The sequence below is a fragment of the Aphelocoma coerulescens genome, chromosome 7, assembly GCF_041296385.1.
Source record: "Aphelocoma coerulescens isolate FSJ_1873_10779 chromosome 7, UR_Acoe_1.0, whole genome shotgun sequence".
Lineage (NCBI taxonomy): Eukaryota > Metazoa > Chordata > Aves > Passeriformes > Corvidae > Aphelocoma > Aphelocoma coerulescens.
In genome coordinates, this window is record NC_091021.1 from 14423039 (window position 1) to 14441136 (window position 18098).

The 18098-nt window shown below is 37.8% G+C and overlaps 1 protein-coding gene across 3 annotated transcripts in view; it reads left to right on the forward strand.

Annotated features, from left to right (window-relative positions):
- RAPH1 (Ras association (RalGDS/AF-6) and pleckstrin homology domains 1) overlaps positions 1–18098 on the forward strand; it is a 92188-nt gene that overhangs the window by 14677 nt on the left and 59413 nt on the right. Inside the window, exon 1 of one of the 3 annotated variants that reach the window (XM_069022272.1) lies at positions 17837–17860. The exons of the other annotated variants lie outside the window; for them this stretch is intronic. The gene's annotated coding sequence lies outside the window, so the exon portion shown is untranslated. Of the gene's footprint in view, positions 1–17836; positions 17861–18098 lie in introns of those variants that run through there. 3 annotated transcript variants of the gene reach the window in all.

Sequence of the window (18098 nt, forward strand, 5' to 3'; positions counted from 1 at the left end):
GCTATGAAAATTCAAATGTCTTGTCTGTTTCTGGGTGGACTCTCTTATGGTCCTCTATTACTTTATTTTAAAGGCTCAAACGTAGCTTCCCTCATTTATGCTAGAAACAATGAACTTGTCTTTTATCAGGCTGTGGTATGAAAAAATCTTTTCTCATTAAAGATTTACATCTGAAGTCTAATGCGGCACAATCCCTGTCACATTACTAGAAGTCTTCTTGAAAAGCATTGATGAAAGTGTTCTTGGATGCTAGACTTAGAATCAGAAAGCACTGATCGTGTTTTACTGAAGTTAGACTACCCTTCTTAAAATTAGATTTCATTGTTTGTTGGCTTCACTGATCTGTCATACCAGTTGAAGAGCTATTATTTCTACCTTGCCCTATTTTCCAGCTTTTAAAAAGATCCTTGTTTATTTTTGTGGTCAGGAACCAAATTCTCTTAATTCTGTTTCTACTGCGTAGAAGGAGAGGGGAGATTAATGTCATGGCATATATGACAAAAGAGCTTCATTTCTGGCTACTGGACTGTGTTCTCTGCCCATCCCTCTTGTATGTTCTAGAGTTAGTAAGGGAACTGCTTGCTGTGATGTAAATGAACAAGACAAGAGGCCCTGACCTGTATGAATGCACTTTAACATGCTCCTTTTGGAGGAAAAGGAGGAAGTAGAAGGTGGGGATTTAATAGGAAGGGCTGTAACACCTCATTTTTGTGATGGAGTAACATCTCCAGTTCTGAAGTGTGGAGGTGGATGAAGTCCATCACTTACATAGATTTCAGGATCTGTGAAGAAGCAGTTTTGTTTCATTCCAGTATACCCCTCCTGCTGATGGAAACAGATGTGTGGCACTACCAAATGCAGCATTCCTTTACAGTCTGGTCTTGGACCCTGGCATAAGTTACTCATAAATAAATACACACAAGGAATTCAGCTATATGTTTTAGTGGTTATAAACTACTTTTAGTGCAGAGATGTGTTGGCTTGAAAGGAGAATGTGCAGAAAGCTCCCTGTGGAGTGAAATTTATAACTGCAAAAATGATTTTTGATTTTCTTTTTTGGCTTTTAAGCCTGTTCGGATTTGTTACAAGCTGGCCCTTTAGAGTATTTTAGGCTGTAGCTCCTATCAGCAAAACTTGATAAGTCCTTTGGAAAGGTAATAGGAAGAAGGTACCAGCAAGACTTAGACCTGAATGGGCATTTGAAGGTCTGAAGGAAGATAGAAAAATGATGAAGGCCATGAAATAATTCTTCTTTTTTTAAGCTTCGTTGTAAATCCTCTCATGGTACTGCTGCTTTGATTGGATTGAGCTTGAGATAGTGATCTAAGATTCAAGCATAAAAATCTTTTCTACAAAAAATGAAACTATAAAAATCTTCCAGCCACTTCACAATGTGTACTGTTAGCAATCCAAGGAAATGAGACTATAGGCTAATGGAATGTGCTACAAACTTCTGCATCTGCATAAACTTTTTCATAGCGCAGTAGACAAACACAACTGGGAAATTATTTGCATTTTAAATATTGAGGTGGTGCTGAATTAAGAGATTCATTGTTATGTGGCTTTTAAACTGATTCCTGTCACCTACATTTTAAATAGCTACTCTTGCTGCTTTGTGCCTCATTTTGGCTACAGCAAATTAATGCCAGATCAGTTCTTTCTTGCCAACCCTTGTCCTTATGAAGACGTGAATGTGGTCCAAATAATTAGCATTTCTAGTGTCACGAATTACATTCCTTATACAGTGTGGTCAACTCAGCTGTTTTAGCAGTAAAAATAGTCATTGTGGTACACATTCCACTTTCAGTGTTGTATTCTGTAGTTTATTCATCTGGCTCAATCCTTAGAGAGGTCTTTATACCAAAGATGATATGTTCCAGGAAAAAAAAATAATTGTTCTTTTGGGACGTTCAGAAAAAAACTTTATTCAGAGGCTTGCCAAATTCTTACACAGCTGCTAAGACGATATAATGTTTTTTTTGTTTGACTAAGGTTGTAAATATGAACTTCCTTCCTCCTGCCTTTATAATTATTCTAGCTGTATGCAGAATTTGTGATAAATCTCTTCCAAATTTCTGTTGAGGGAGAGTATCTATGAAATGCTTACAGACTTCAACATGCAGTTTATATTTGCTTATGAAATGGGTGACCTAATTTTCTGTGAGCTAGATATAACCTAGTCCCGTAGTTAGTCCTGCCAAAAGAATGTACGTCTAGAATAAGAGTTTGTCCTGGCTTTATATAGCAGAAAAATCTTCAGCGTTGAGAATTCATGACCGGAATACCCTTAGTCCTGGGAGGTGTTCACTATGGTTAGGTTGCAGATTTGGTCAGACTTCAGAAATAGGCTCAGCATGGATGGTAGGTTCTGTTTTGTTTGTATATGTCCGGTATTCCTGCATTTGTTGTGAGCCACGTTTCCTGCTGCTTTCTGAACTACACTGAAGGAAATGACAGCACTGGCGATCAGCCTTGTGAACACAGACTTAAGTACTTTGGAAAGGAACTGAGCCTGGCTGCACCAGTGCTGTACACTGAGGTTGTATTTGCCTTAGGAAGGGACATGGCTCTTGGAGCATGATGCCAACTCAGTATGCAATGTGGTATTAACCACTTATTTAGCCCTGGTTTTCTAACTAAATTTTAATGATCGAAATAGTATCTGTTTTCATATGAAGACATGAATTTTTATGTTTTATAGAAAAAACTGAAACAGTGTGTGTTAATAATATAATACATCTACAAAAGTTTTGAGTTTTTTAAACAGTCTTGTGGTAATAGTGTCTGTAAAAGATGTTAAGTTTTGTTGGGTTTTTTGTTTAAACAATATCTTTGTAATATCATTATATTTCTATCAGCAAAAGATGAAGGAATTAAAATACCAGGCTAGTTAAGAAGTCATTTATTTAGAATTCTTGCAAACTTTCCATTTTTCCATTGAGTTCAGGAAAGATTCAGCCTTGATGGCATCTGACATTCTGATATTTGGCAGGAACATTTGTTTCTTGACAAACTGTTGCGTACTTGAAATTTTCTGAAAGGTGTGTTGGACTCTCAATTGTACAACAATATAATAATAAATACAGTGTATATGTTTCGTGATGCTCTTTAGAGACAGTTGATTTCAACAGCAGCAAGCTGTTTGTACAGAGTATCATGAGGAACTCTAGCCACAGCCGAGAGTATAGTTGGCTGATACCTTTGTTTGATTACTGAGCTCTGTACACCTCTTGAAACCAAAAATTTCTAAGATACCATTTGCGTGTCTTAGAGAGATATGTCTCTGCTGGACAAGGACAATGGAAAATAGTCATTCTCCCTTTTCCAGAAAGCAGAATATGAGGGTCCATCTTCATCTTTCTGTAAGAGAAAAGTAGCTGCAAACACTGAAAAACAAAAATTGGGTGTAGTTGCAATTAGAGTTTATTTTAAAACTTAGAATTAAGGTATTAGGGATGTACAGCAGAGTAGCAGGGTTCTTGTACTTTTTACACCAAATAAAGGTGTAGCAGAAGATATTTTAGAAGTGCCATCCCAAGGCAATTTTGCAGTCTTGCCCCGGCAATGTGGTGAAAAGAGTAAAAAAACATTTTACTTTGCCTGAGTTACTCCAGGCTTAGTTTGGCACTGTTATTTTCTGGTCATTACACAGAATTTTGTAAGCCCTTATGAGTCCTTGCCTGGAATTATGAGTGATCCCAGTATTCTTATGAAAGAATTTGAATTTAGCTCTCTTTGAAAATACTATGGTATAGCATTAACCTTTCATGCTCTCCTCCCTGCCTCCCCTCCCCAAAAAAGGTGCAAACCCCCAAACCAGATGTAGTTTTACTGGCATGTAAGGGTTTCAAAAGCACGTGGTGCAGTCAGTCTGGAGGGCTGTGAAGAAATGTAGGAGGAAGGGTGCTCTGTTGCTTCTGCCTGAAGCAGGTCACCCTATTTCTCATTACTTACTGCAGTCAGAGGTGCTCAGTGCGTGCTGGTGGTGCCAGCTGATTGTGAATGCTCATCTGAATGAAGCCACATACAAACATTAAACCAAATGTGAACTCGAGTATTATGACATAATCATTTTTGTATGAAGGCTGCAGAATATTTCTTACGCTGCCAGGAGAAGCAACCTCTGTCAGCTAGTTAATTGTGTGTGGTTCAGACTACAAGAAATTGAAGTGACTTTAACTTCATGCACTTAGTAGTAAACTGCAAAGTTGTAGCTGCACCTGAAGGAGATATTCATAGAGTCACAGTTTATCTTAGGGTTGGAAGGGACCCAGTAAGGATCATTGAGTCCAACTCCCTGTTCCTCACTGGACTAGCTAAACCAAAACCATATGACATGACTTAAGAGTGCCATCCAGATGCTCCTTAAACTGGCAGGCTTGGTGCTGTGACCATGCCTTTGGGGAGCCTGTTGCAGTGCCCAGTCACCCTCTTAGTGAAGAACCTTTTCCCTGATGTTCAGTCTGAACTTCCCCTGGTGCAGCTTCATCCCACTTTATGCCTTTTCATGTGGCAAAGGAACAGTTACATCCAAGGGAAGGTTGTCTTGTTTGTTCTTGATAACTTGGGAAAACTGCACTACAAATACTGACCTGTTAAACTGTAAGCCACTCCCAATTGCACTATTTAGTGGAATTTGTGTTGCAATAGCTATTCAATTGTACCTTTATATCATCAGTTCTATGATGCTTTTTAACAGAGCTGTGCTTTGCTCATACACAAATGTTTAAATGTAATAAATACCTAGAGACTACTCTAGTGATCAGCTTACGTTGACAAGATTTTTATTGTATAAATAATATATATTTTTTAATTACATATATCTATATAGACGTATTTCCAAGCAGACATGGTGCCTTTGGGTTAGTTCTGAGACAATTCCACAGATACACATAAGGTGTTCTGGCTTGTGAAATAAATGCCTAGTTTGCAGAAATGTCTGACCAGTGCTTGTAAGCATTAAATGAAAAAGTGCAAAAGGGTAAGATGCCATTTTTGTGTTTAGCCACTAATTTGAAAGCTAATGGCATGAGCATGCTATGTTTTCATATCTTGTGCCTCAGTGCAACAGTGTTAAAACTGGAAGTTTTCTGAATTTAGAATTATAAATGTATTTATGGATGGTAATGCTTTGTGGTTTTTTCTTCTTGTTCTAACTTCTGTTTAAATGTAGTCTTCTCTAGGGATTAACTTGATACCTGAAAAGTACTGAAACATTAAGTGTTTATAATAAAAAGTACAAACTTTAAATATTTTTGCAGAGAAAGTGATTTATTAAGACTTGTCATTTTACTCATTTGGTAAAACTGATCAAATTTTAGCATAAATGCAAATTCAGCAAAAGTATACTGGTTTTCCAGTGTCATACATACGTGGTTGCATGTGCCCTACAGCAGGTAGCATTTGAAAATTCCTCTGTGTACTAATGGGATAGGTGGGTTTTTCTGTTTATTATGAACTTAAGAACAAAACCAAGATGCTTGAATTGTACAGTACACTCTGAGCTAGAAGGAGTTGCAGGTTACAGGTGAGATTGTTACAGATGAACTTGCTGCTCCCAAAAATGGGAAGTCCCACTTGTTTCTTTCCCTGTCCCCTCTCCCAGCAGTCTGGTATGGACCCAAAAGAATGTGTTGGCTCTAATATTTATCCAGTCACAGGGCAATCTATTGCTGCTTGCTGCGTCTGCAGAAAGGCTGTTTTGGTATTTGGAGTGCTGAGTGGGTTTTCTAATGGTTTAAAGGTTGAGCAGGCCCAGTGATGTTCTGGAGCAACACGCTAATGGATGGAGAGGAAGGAGATTTCTTCCTTTCCACAACAGTGAGGCGTTAGCCTGGCTCAAGCTTTAATGTGTAAGTTGTTGTTTTAAACTGGAGGAGTGGGAGCTTAAAAAAAAAAAAAAGACATCAGGATACCTTGTGGAGACATTTTTCTAAAAACTCCTTTGAAAAGTACTGTAGAAAGTTTACCCTGGAATAGAGAGAAAGATAACTTCACAATTTTATTGCTTCTGGGCCAAGTGAGTTCATGTTTTCTAAATGCAAAGAAAACCTCCATTCAAAATTTCTGGTTTGTTGTTTTTTTTCATATTCTGCGGCACTTAGATGCTGATAACAGTAAGAAATTGACTGAATTTCACAAAGGTATTGCAAAAAATAAGTATGTGTAGATTTACTCAGCTGATAATAGTTGGGGGTGTATTTGATGAATGCGTTGATCATGCAGAGCAATGCAGATAGGAGGTAGGCTACCCCTTTGCCATTAGCATGTTTCTGGGAATAGGGCAAATGGAAGGATTTGCTGCTGGAAGTACTGTGACATTTTGGTGCTCAGCTTCTTCATCTGAACAGATGGTATATTTAGCCAAGGAGAGGACAGGAAGGAAGAAGGAGGAAGAGTGTGCTGCAGCCCCTCCTTTCCTATGTGACTGGAACTCTTGGGTATGCCCAGTGTGATTCTAGGTGAATTTGTTTCTGGAGGGGCAAGCTGATCTGCTGATCTGATCACAAGTGATCTGCTACCTTTGGCATGTGACAGAGCCTGCTCTCAGCTTTGCTTTTCATGGGAAACTTGAATGTGGGCCATGGAAATGATTTTGAAAGTTACTCCCTTATCTATCTTGAGAAATAGCTAAGTTGTGTTCACCTGTGACTTCTCACTGAGTAGCATGTTCCAAATCCAGTGTGATGGAGAGCCTCTCTGGCTGCCAGGATGGGAGTCAGAGAGTAGTGGCTATCAAAAGAAATAATCCTGCCTTTTGCTGCTGAGCATTCTGTGGGAAGGTGCTCTGTGGTAAAGCCCATGAGCTGTCCTGCAGAGTACCATTCTTCTTAACTGCTTGGGAGCTTCAGGAGTCTTGAGGTTCACGATTCAGCAGTGAGAGGAGGGTATCTGTCCCCAGATTGATGACTGTCATGAAGTATCTCATTCCTGTCCCTCTGAACTTGTGTCTCTCAGCATGGAAATGAGAATAGTATATAGTATTTTCAGTCAGTGTGAACCTTGCTAAGAAGTCCTGATGTTGAAAAAAGCTCATTAATTTTTGTTGTATTTAAAAAAAGAAAGAAAGTTGCATGTAAAACATACCCGTTACTTCAAGATGGCTTTGTATCAACCTGAGCTAAAAAATGTTACTTTTAAAAACTTTTTTTGTAAACTTTAAGATTATATTAGTCATCCTATGCTGTTCTTTTTTCAACTAAATCTGCCCTACCTTTACCACAGCATCAGACTTGGGTAAGAGACACGAATAATTGAATACTAAGTGACAGAATTTCCGAGCATGCTTGTAAGCAAAACATAAAGTGGAACATAATGCACAGCATATATGTGTCAGTGTGTATAATAGCTGCTCTCAGCCACCTGCTTACGATTATCCTTCACTGAATTAAAAATCTCATTAGTTTAAGTGTTTGAGGAAAGATAATTTTTTTGGGAAGAAAATTTGAAGCTTATGATTTTGAGTGGCAGTATGGAGTCTGTTGACTTACTTGATTATTTCCACCCTCTCCCTTCCCCCCACCTCCCCCCCACCCCCCGCCCCGTTCCTGCAGCAAAACACTGTCTTCAGTTTTCATATGCAAGAAACGCTTCATTCACAGAGCTACTAAGTGTGGTGGCAGCACACTCTACAGTAGTTGTTTATGTGACTCAGTTGCTGAGCTGCTTAGACAAGGTCTCTGCAGCTTAAGATCTGAACAGCATTTCTTAGGAATGTTGGCCTAATCCCATGAGTTTAAATACTTCTGTTTAAAGTTCTCCTTTAACAAGACCCAGCTGTCAGTCCCATCTTCCACGATTCTTCTACTGTATAGAAATTCCACGTTTGCTTCCTCAGTGGCATAACTTACACTGTCTTTTTTCCTTTTTGCTATGGAAGGTCATTTCCTTACTGTTTCAGGAATGTGTGCTTTAAAACATTGATTCTGTGTTAAATATTTACATTTGGTCTTAATCTCGAGGCAATTAAATTCTAGATAAAGTCTTTGGGTGTGCATCAGCTGGTGTTAACTGGCTTTTAGACTTCTCTAACCGTTGACATAACAAAACTTTTTTTTATGTTGAGGCTGCTTTCTTGCTTTAAATGCCTTTTTTTCCAGGGAGTGGTACCCAGCAGTAGTGTTTCTCCCTGCTTCCCTCCCTCAATTTCTGGTGCCAAGATTTCTTTAGAAACTGAAGTAATGCAGCTTTTGAGTATGAACATATATCTTCAGAGAATGTCTTAAGTATGAAAAATTAATTTTAAAGATTTTAAAATAGTTTCAGAAGGCTTATAAACTAGAGATTAAGGTCAGTGCTTAGTAGGCAATGTTTAGATTCCTGTTGGCAGTCTGTGACAAATTTCGTAGCTCTATACCTCCAATTGCTGATACTGGTTTGAGCTATTGTGTGGACTTACTGCTTTAAGATCATTAAACCGCCCTTGAGAGAAAGGATATGAAATTAACAGTAGCAAAAAATCCCAAGTGAAGAAAGCATTAAAAAGAAAAAATGCAGGGAGAACTATTGTCAGTTTTATTTGGGTTTTTTGTTTGGGTTCTGGGGGGAAGGGGGTGTATTGTTTGTTTTCTTTTGCTGGGGTTGTTTTTGTGGGGAGGGGTCAGAAGCTTTGGAGAGAGTTTTTCAGTGACATTCTGCTAAAATGGCAAATAAGAATTAAGTTGTATTTTCAGCTTTTGTCAGTGATGAGCATATCTTTCTAAATCTGCTCAAGACTTTCTCCTCTTCAGCAATTTGTGCAGGCTTTACTAGAGAGAAGCGGTGGTGGCATCCAGCTTTGGCATCTTGCTCAACCAGATGTCGCTCGAAAATTGCTTTGGGGATTGACTTAACTTCTGGAATGGCTTCTCTTTTAATTTTTGAGGAGAAAAAGAAGAAGAGTTGAGCAAGTGTAGGACTTCTTCAGGCCGTTTTTTTTTCTCTCACCTGGTGGAATTCTCAAAATACAACTTGGATTCTTACAGCACCAGCAAGGAAAACAGTGAAGTTTATGCAGCAGGATGTTGGCTTTTTATCTTGCTGCTGCTTGTGAGGCTTATGGGTATGTGAAATTTTGCTTAATCACCTGCAAGACCCAAGGGAAGATGCTGATAAAATACTCTCTCAAAGCAGTGATTCTCCTGCAGTTTTGAAGTTCATAGACATGCGTTTCCATCTATATCCATATCCTGAAGAACTTGACGGTAGTTTCTCCTTCCCATGCCACATAGTTGTTGCCAAATTTCATTGTGTGGCAAGGCCCCCTTCAGCCTACATGCCTCACATCACTGCCAAGTGAGCAGTGTTGATTTATTGCCAAATGATCCCCTCACCTTTCCTTTCATAGAAAACTGCCCTGTTCCTGCTAACTTCCAGCCTTTCCTTCCAGTTTTGACTGCTAGGACTCATCTCTGTCCAGAGCCCCACATCCCTGTTTCTTCTAGACACACACAAGGCTCTCTTGAGCCCTGCTCTTCTCTCTGCTCTCTTGATGCAGTTCTTCCAAGCCTCCCACAAGACATAGCTCTTGTATGGAAAAACCTCTCCTTACATAATAATTCCATTTCTGGTAACCTCATGGTGCAGTACTGTACTTCCTCCTCCCCCCCCTGCCCCCCCATCTACCTCTCACACTTTAATAAACGCATGTCCTTCTATGTAGAGATTGGTGATGCAAAAGAGTAATGGGGATAGAGAGGGGTTTTATGTCTCTCCTTATGGTTTGCTATGAAGTTGGAGGATGAAAGTTGACTGCCAGTTGTGGTACTTAAATCTGGTCTTACTAGTGGCTTAAAACATAAAATTAGTTGAGCCAGGGTAGCCTGTTTAGATGCGTTTGGTTTTGGTTTAAGGTAGTGTTGTTCTGCTCAGTCTGTTAGAGGTTGGTTTAAAGTAAATCACGTCTTCTAAATTGAATATACTTTTTCCTTCTTAAATAAATGTTTCGGTCAAAAGATTATTTCCCTATTCGTCCTCTAAATATTTTCTCCATGTGATGTCTCTTGAGGTCATGCTGTTTTGTCTAGCTAGCTGTAAACAACAAAATGTGTTGACTCATAAATGCTAAGAATGAAACACCTATGTACTTTAGAGGTATCAGACATTCATTTGTGGGTCTTCTGGAAAACATGCAATTGTGATTTTGATTTTTTTTTTCCTTTTTTTCTGGAGACAGTAGTTCCAGCTATGGTGAAATGCACCTCTTCACAATGTAGTCTTAATTCTTACCAGAAAACCTAAGTTGCCTTCCAGCCTATTGCAGCTGAGGTTAGTGTAAAGAATATATGCCAAACATAAAAGCAACCTGTGAAGAATGCTGTTTATTTATCATAGCTAACGCATTACTCATCCAGTTTTTGAGCCGTGGTTCATAGACTGTCGGTAGGTCCTTGTGGAAAGGGATTTGGCAACTACTTCTGAGTTTAGATAGTACCCACATCATACAGATTGCCAGTGGCTGCTGTGGTATCTTAAGTGAGCATTGGCATAATGCTTAGTTTTAACCTTTGAGAAGGTTTCTTGAGCAAAAATCAGTTTTTAACTGTACTAAAGCATGGAGTAGCTCAGTCTTCTGAGGAAATACTCTCACCTGCATTGTAATTTGACCTATGAGCTGTGATTTTATTGCACCTTCCTTCTCCTGGTTGGTTTGATCATTCATTTATACCATTTATAACAGTAAGCACTGTTGAGATGTCCAGCTTTTATGGGTAGTTGACAGTTACTTGCTTTATTTTACATACTTACAGTTGAAAGACAACTTACTGTACATGTAAAAAGTAGTTTCTTTGAATATTTATTCCTGGTGGAAAAAGGTCCCATATGGGCACAATAGACCAGTCTGTAAAAGGATGTGAATTTTTGAGTGATTGGTTGGCTAATGCTTCTTTTCAAATGCAGGGTGATCCTGAAAGTGCTACTGTTTGCTTGGTGATTGTTATTATTGGGCCACAGCTGCAGGAATATTTGGGTATTCCCTGACATCTGTTCATAAGGCCAAGTATTACAACAAAATTAATACCTATTCTTAGTCTTCTTGTTTATTTTTTTTTTTGGGCATCATTCCAAAGGTAAAACTGAATGCAAAGAGATGCTGCAGCAGTATTTGCGTTACAATAACCACATGATGAAGATTCTGGAAAATTGGAGCTAATGTAGCTTCTAAGTATGTATCTGCCTACTGAGGACAGGCTATCCACTGAAAATTCTGTAGTCTCAGCTGGTAAATCTAAGATGTTGGCTCCTGCAACTAATGAGTGTTATTTTACAGAGCACCTGTATTTTATCCTCTACTTGAAAAATACTTTAGCTAAGGCAAGTTTTGTTCTTATGATCTAAACATTTTTTATAGCTAGCTTCAGGTTGTCTTCATAAAGACTGTTCAATTAGACATGATGTAATCTAGGATGCTCTTTTTATGGGAATTAATTTAATGTCCACTTGGGTACTCTGGCTGGAATCTTGGTTCAGGAAATGGGATACAATGATTGATAAAGCCCCTTCTTTTCAAGGCAGCATCTGTTTGGCTAGATGTGAGTCAGGCACTGAAATGTATTGGAGAGAATAAAGGTTTTACTGTGTGCCTTCCCAACAGTGCAAATTTCAAATGCAGTTAGATTCTTGTAGTGACATTTCTGTAATTGTGGTGCTTCCCTTATCGTACAGGAAACAAGATCTTATAAATGTATTTCAATATATAAGGAGGCACACTTGGGAGACTAATGTAGGATTTCAGGTTGCAATTACGGAAAGGTAGAGTCAATACAAAGTAATAATAATACAAAGCTTAAAACCAGAAAGCAGCCCTGTGGAATACAGGGTATTCTGCTTGATGCACTTTTCATTTTACCTCTCAAAGCTTTCAGATAAAGAAGGAGTGGATCGGTGGGTATTTTGCAGGTGGTTTTGCTGTGGCAAGAATGATTTCCCACTGTTAGAAATCAAGAAGTAAACATTCTGGTATCTTCAATGTGTTTATTTCAGGAAATTGTGGGTGCTAGGTCAACTAAAGTTAGAGGGGGAGTGTACAAATTCTGCTTAAATACAAAGGGAGCTGCAAAGGATGTGAATATGGAGAAATAAGTTTTTCTGTTTCTTCATGCTGCTAGCCAAAAAAGAGCTTGATTCTTTCATATTTGTATTGTCTGTGAAGAATACTGAGTTGTCATATCTGTGTCTGCTTCATTCTAAAGATCTGGTGTTAAATCTGTGGAAGAGCAGGGAGCAACTGTGATATGTTTGACTTTCCTGGTTAGAATCTCTGGGGGTGGTTGTTGAACAATCTGTTAGAATCTGAAAAGGATAGCAGTGCTCTCATGAACACCACCAAGTTTTAGAAGACCTGTATTTGCTGTATACAGCATTGATGTGTTTTAGGGGATTCCAGAAGCAGTGAGACAATTTGCTTTGATGTTACGATCTGGTATCTGATTAAGTTTCTTTTTTCTTCTTCTTCCAGTTACTTTTTCAAACAATTGTTTCATTAGCAGTTGTTAAAATGTAAGTTATGTGTTCACTTGTGTGCAATAAATATTTATATTAAGAACTTATAAATAATGTAAAGAAAAATATTTTTATGAGCTTAGTGAAAAGGTTGTTGTTTGACTGGGCTTGAAATACAAACAGCTAGAGGCAAAGGCAGGTTCTTGTACAGGCATGTGCTTAATTTTAAGGGGAGCATTAGAAATCACGCTGTGTATGTTTGAATAGCTGTTACTTTCAGCAGCCTTCGTTGGTCTTTTATTAAAACTGTAGCCTGTGTACAGTTCAAAACACGCATTTTCAGACAGCAGATTTCTTTTCTGTGGTTTCAAAGATATATTCTTGTATGTTGCACAGATCAGTGGGCAAAGGAGGGAATATTGTGGGTTGTCCAGTTTTGCATCTCCCAGTTAAACCTGAAAATAAGACCATAAAGTGAGGATGCCTGGTTTTCATACTTGCTAGAGTTCTGCAGTCTAGACTAACTGCCTGATATAAAGTAAAAGACTTAAAAAAGAAATATGTTCAAATTGTACTTTGCTTTTAAACTCTTTCAGTGTATTCTGGAATTGTCTTTCTTTTCCCAGTTGCTCTGAATAAGTGTTGTACATTGCATATTCTGCTCTGGACTTCCTCTGTTTGAAGAATAATAGTTATTGCTAAAGTACAATGACCTATTTTAATTTTGAAGAACAGCCTAAAGAACCCATGTGTGTAAACATTTGTTTCTTTTTTTTTGCCAACGCTGTTTCCAAACTGCTACTAATTCATTTGTTTTAAAAAATAAGTGTGGGATTAAACAAAAACAATTTTCCAGAGCAATGCTGAGTCCCTTTCTTCCTTAATAGTTGGAATGTAGTTGAGTTGGACAGGACAGATCAATTGAATTGTGGCAGATAATGTGTTGATATAAAGAAAACACCCTTCACCAGCTAGGGAGTAAGGGAAGAAAAGAAATAGATAATAGACTTAAATCCAAGGTTGTCACAGTAATAATGAATGCTTTATCCACCCTAATTATATCTGCAATCTATTGGTGTTTGACTGGTTTTTTGTGGAACTTACATTGATGTCCAGGATTTCAAAAGGTCACCCACAGTATTTCAGAGTATTGGTTATAAAAGGTTTCAATGCTTTTAATGAAGAGTCTGAAGATTTATCTTTTATCAGACATTCAATGTGTTTTCACCTTGTTTTGTTACTGCCAAGTCTGGAAAACTATGGCCTGAAGCATGGTTTAAGAAAAAAAAAAAAAAAAAAGGAAAAGAAAAACTCAAAGTTGGCTAAAAATAGCATATTGAAACAGGCTTTCACTTGACATAAGATTTTTTCATTTGAAACGTTCTGAATTTGAATTTTTTGGCTGACAGATTTGTATCTCAGTTTTTGAATTTGAGAGGCATTGGAATGTCTGTGCTGCAGAAGCCTTGGGATGTATTCAGGTATTACCTATGCTATTTGAAGCTTGAAGAAAACAAATGCTCTTTTGTTCAGGTTTTCATCTAGATTGCCTTTAACATAAACTGGGTTATAGAATATTGGATAATGCACAAAGAGCTTCCTATAGCTTTCTAATCCCCCTCCAAATACCTTTTTCAGGAGTAATTATTTCCAGAATACTTTATGCTTATTGAGAAGAAACACAGAAATACTAAAGCAAGTGAGCTGCACTGTCACTGGCTTAGTGTGCTGTAGTATTAAATTCAAAGGAGAAATGTTAGTGTCAGTTACAGCAGAAGAATCTCTGACTGAAAAATGTGCCACATCTGATTAGTCCCTGTCACATGGACAGAGCATTAATGTGATACAAATAATATCTGCTCAAAGTACCTGTCATTATTTACCGCAGTTTTAATTATGAAAATGTGTAAAAGCATGGAACAGGTATGTGAGCTTTGGCTGTCAGTTTTGTGAAGGCAATTTAGTGGTTTTTTTTCTGTTCAAGTGGCCTTATTTCTTTAAGCAGTCGGATGAATGAGTATTAGAGATGAAAACCTGCTAGAATCTTACTCTGGTATTTATGCATGCGCTCTGCACTTACGTGCTCATACGGTATATTACTGTAGTGTTCTACCATATACAACTTTTTAACAGAAATGGATGTTGGTGTAATAACACAGGAATGATTGCAAATGGAGGAACTTGGATGTCCAGATGAGGTCTAGAGAGAGTATGCTTCCCAAACCAGGGTATGCTATGTAATTCCTGAGGCTAGATTTTAAAATGCAGAAAACTAGTTATTTCTTGAGATGGTGTTTTAAACACTTGTGTCTTGTCTACTGCATCCCTAAAATAGCTTTGTTACAAATTCAATAGTTGTTTTTAGAAGGAAAATTGTTATTTCAGGAACAAGCAGGACCTTGTACAAGCTTGTATTTAAATAATAAGAAAGGTTGGGGATGAAAACATCAGTTGCCTGAAAGATGGTATGTTTTCATTTTGGGGTTTTATGCTGTCAGTTGGTTCTGAACATACTTAAGAAGCGTCTCTAGTTCAAAATTCTTATTACAGTGCTTCTGAAATTATAGTGAATAAACACATTCTTGTCGCTGACCCTTTTTGCACATTGGTGTTTCCAGTTCGACTCAGAATTCTGTTTTTCTTTCTCTTATAATCTTTGCATCATCGGTGAATTGTCGTATAAAACCTGCAAATAATTATTTTACAACTGCTTTTTTCAGTGCAGACTGTTTTCTTTAAAAGGAGATATTGTTAATATAATAAAAATTTCATTTGTCACAATCAACTTGGTTGATTTAAGGTAGGAACTACTGTTTCAACATGCAAGTGTGCAGGATAGGGTCTCAGTGCAAGATGCTTAATTTACACTCTGATTGTAATTTAACTCTGTCCCAAAGGTGTTGCTTTCAAATGACAACTCTTTCTTAGTTTCAGAATGCTGTGGTGGTGTCTTTTCTTGAAAATGTTGAAATGGTGTATTTGAAGCATTGTTCTTGGGCTTTCCATTTTTCCTTGTGTGTTTTAATATCTCATGCTTGTCTTGGCGTACTAAGAATATAAAAATCATCTTGAAAGAGTAAATATTCCTCTTTTTTCCCCTAACGTATTGGTGAGATTTTTGCTTTACAGTGTAATTTAAAATAGTAGGTTATGATTAAATGATACAACTGGTAACTTCTAACGAAAGCCTTCATAATTTTTCATAAACTAATATTAGAATACTGTGCTTCGTGCATTTAAAGGTGAAATCTAATGAACTGTTTTGGAAACTAGATAGTTAACTTGGAGTAATTACAAGTCTGCCTGTTTAAACAGCATTTCAGACGGATAGAATAGGCTGTCACAGTCCATAGTGGATAATTAAATGATACATGGACCACACTTTAGTGCAGGAAGCCTCACTCCCATGTACTGTATTGATACCGTATTTTATCGAGGTATCCCAGAATGACGCTGCTCATTTTCTTTATGTTCTGCTCCGACATACACTTGAACAGAATAGAAGGTGAAGTGTTGAAAAAAATAACTTGAATGCTGAAGTTACTTTGGCACGTCATGTGGTATGAGCTAGGCAGAAATAAAAGCTGTTTAAAATCTGCTCCCCTGCAAATGTTTTAGTAATGTAAGTTGCTTACTTTATGGCATCACATCAGAATGATTATCCTTCTTCCATTTTTTACATCTAATTCAGTTCTAAATGACTCCTTTAATAAAAAACCCCAACCCAACTAAACAAAACACACACAGCCCCTCACCCCTTATGCTGGTTTTCTTTCTTGTTATAAATAAAGGTGTTTTATCCTTAGAAAGGTGTGATAACTCCCACTTAGGTCATAATGTGCTAAAGTACAGTGCATGGTTGCTGTGATCAACAACAGTGAGAAAGAAAATGGTTGTTAAAAGGAAAATTTGAAGTTTTTAATTGGAATGTGCACTCTTGTTTGAAGTGGTTAATATTTTGAGTTCTTATGCCAAAAAGTTCACACACTGCTTTCTGAGCATTTGTGTCTTTGCCTTAATTTATTGAATTAATTCTTTCATTAAATGTCCTTTGGGATATCTCCCAGTTGTGGAACTTGTACTAAGACAGATTTCCTCTTACAGAACTCGCAACTTAATATTAGCTGTTTCTGAAGTGAGACACTAACCTCTGTGTGCCTTTTGCAAGTAAATGTTGACAGGCTCATAGGAAATGCAGCTGACGTTAGGAAGCTTGGGTGGGGACTACAAGGAGCTGGCAAATACTACAGGGTTTAGTGCCAGACATGCTGACACAACAGTACTTCACTTGTAAAAGTTTTCTTTAGGTTGCTAATTCTGTCTTCAGAGTAACTGGAACCAAAGCAGTGTCTCTGATGCCAAGTTAAAATAGCTAAAGTAACAGTTTATGGGAAATTGAGAATGCTTTCCATGGCTTAGATCCTCAGAAATATTAGTAAAAAGAGCAAGCTTTGCTCTTAATGAAAGAGTGAGTTATGAACAGTGCCATATAATGAATGCACTGCAAAACAGGCCCATATAATGAGAGTGAGTGTTAAAAACAGCTCAAAGAGGGAAAGACTAGCAGTGTAAAGTATCTGTAAATACTGAGCTCTGAGTGGTTTATATCACAGTTTAAATTTATTTGATTTGCCAGTTCATAGTCATATTTTGTGAGGCACCCACTTAATAGCTTCCTTTAGCCTTCAAATAAAAATTATTTTCTTCAAATGTATCTAGACATTGAGAAATGCTATGTTGTCAATTGTGAGCACTTTTACAGCAATTTGACCATGTCACCTTAAGTATAATGTGTTTTGTCTTGATTTTGCAATATTTCTGGTCTGTGTAAAAGCCTAAGAAGTACTAAGGCAAAGCTTTGAAGGGGGATAAAAGTGGAATACAGCTTAAGTTTGCTTTGCAGAAGTTCAGGCAGAGTATGAGTTGCTGCTACCATGCTGTCTCCAGTTTTGTACGTGGGAGGACTTGCAGGAGGCATCATGGAGAGGAATCTTGCAGAGGAAGGCATGCCTGACTTACAGAATGTAAAAACTGGTGCAGTCTTGGTGGAAGGATGCAGCAATATTATGTAAGCATATTGGGTGGTTTTTTTTAATGTCATCATCACCCTCAGATTTTAGGAAGCGCTTCCCTTCATTCCTTAGAGTGCAGGACTCAAAGCAAGTGTTGGAAGAAAGGAGATTCAGATGGTGAATTTAATCTTTTCAGTGTTTGTGCGGAGCAGTGTGCCATGACAAGTTAGCTTTAATATTATCACCTCTTTTAAGGCAGGCACATGCATTGTGCTCTCCCACAAAAGTAGAAGCTCAGGCAGTAAACTGAAGCAGCTTTGCCTAGAGCAACTGGGTGGCAGTATCTTACATCCATGGGACGCATTGGCTTCTGCTGACCTCAGAATTACAGATCACCTCCGAAGTCTCCTCTGACCTGTTTTATCAAGGTAAAATTAAATAAAAGCAATATAGAGATATAAGGAAAGACTGTTTTTAAATCTTGGAGGGGTTTTTTTGCATGAAAATTGTCATATAAAATAAAGAGTGGATTGAGCAGTTTTTTCTCTGAGATCACCTTAATCATTTAACTTAAAATCTCTTATCAGTTTGACTGTGTGATGTCAGGCATTGATGTCTTACGGACCAAGATTTGTCTTTTCCTGAAGAGTAGGACTTAGTTTGTAG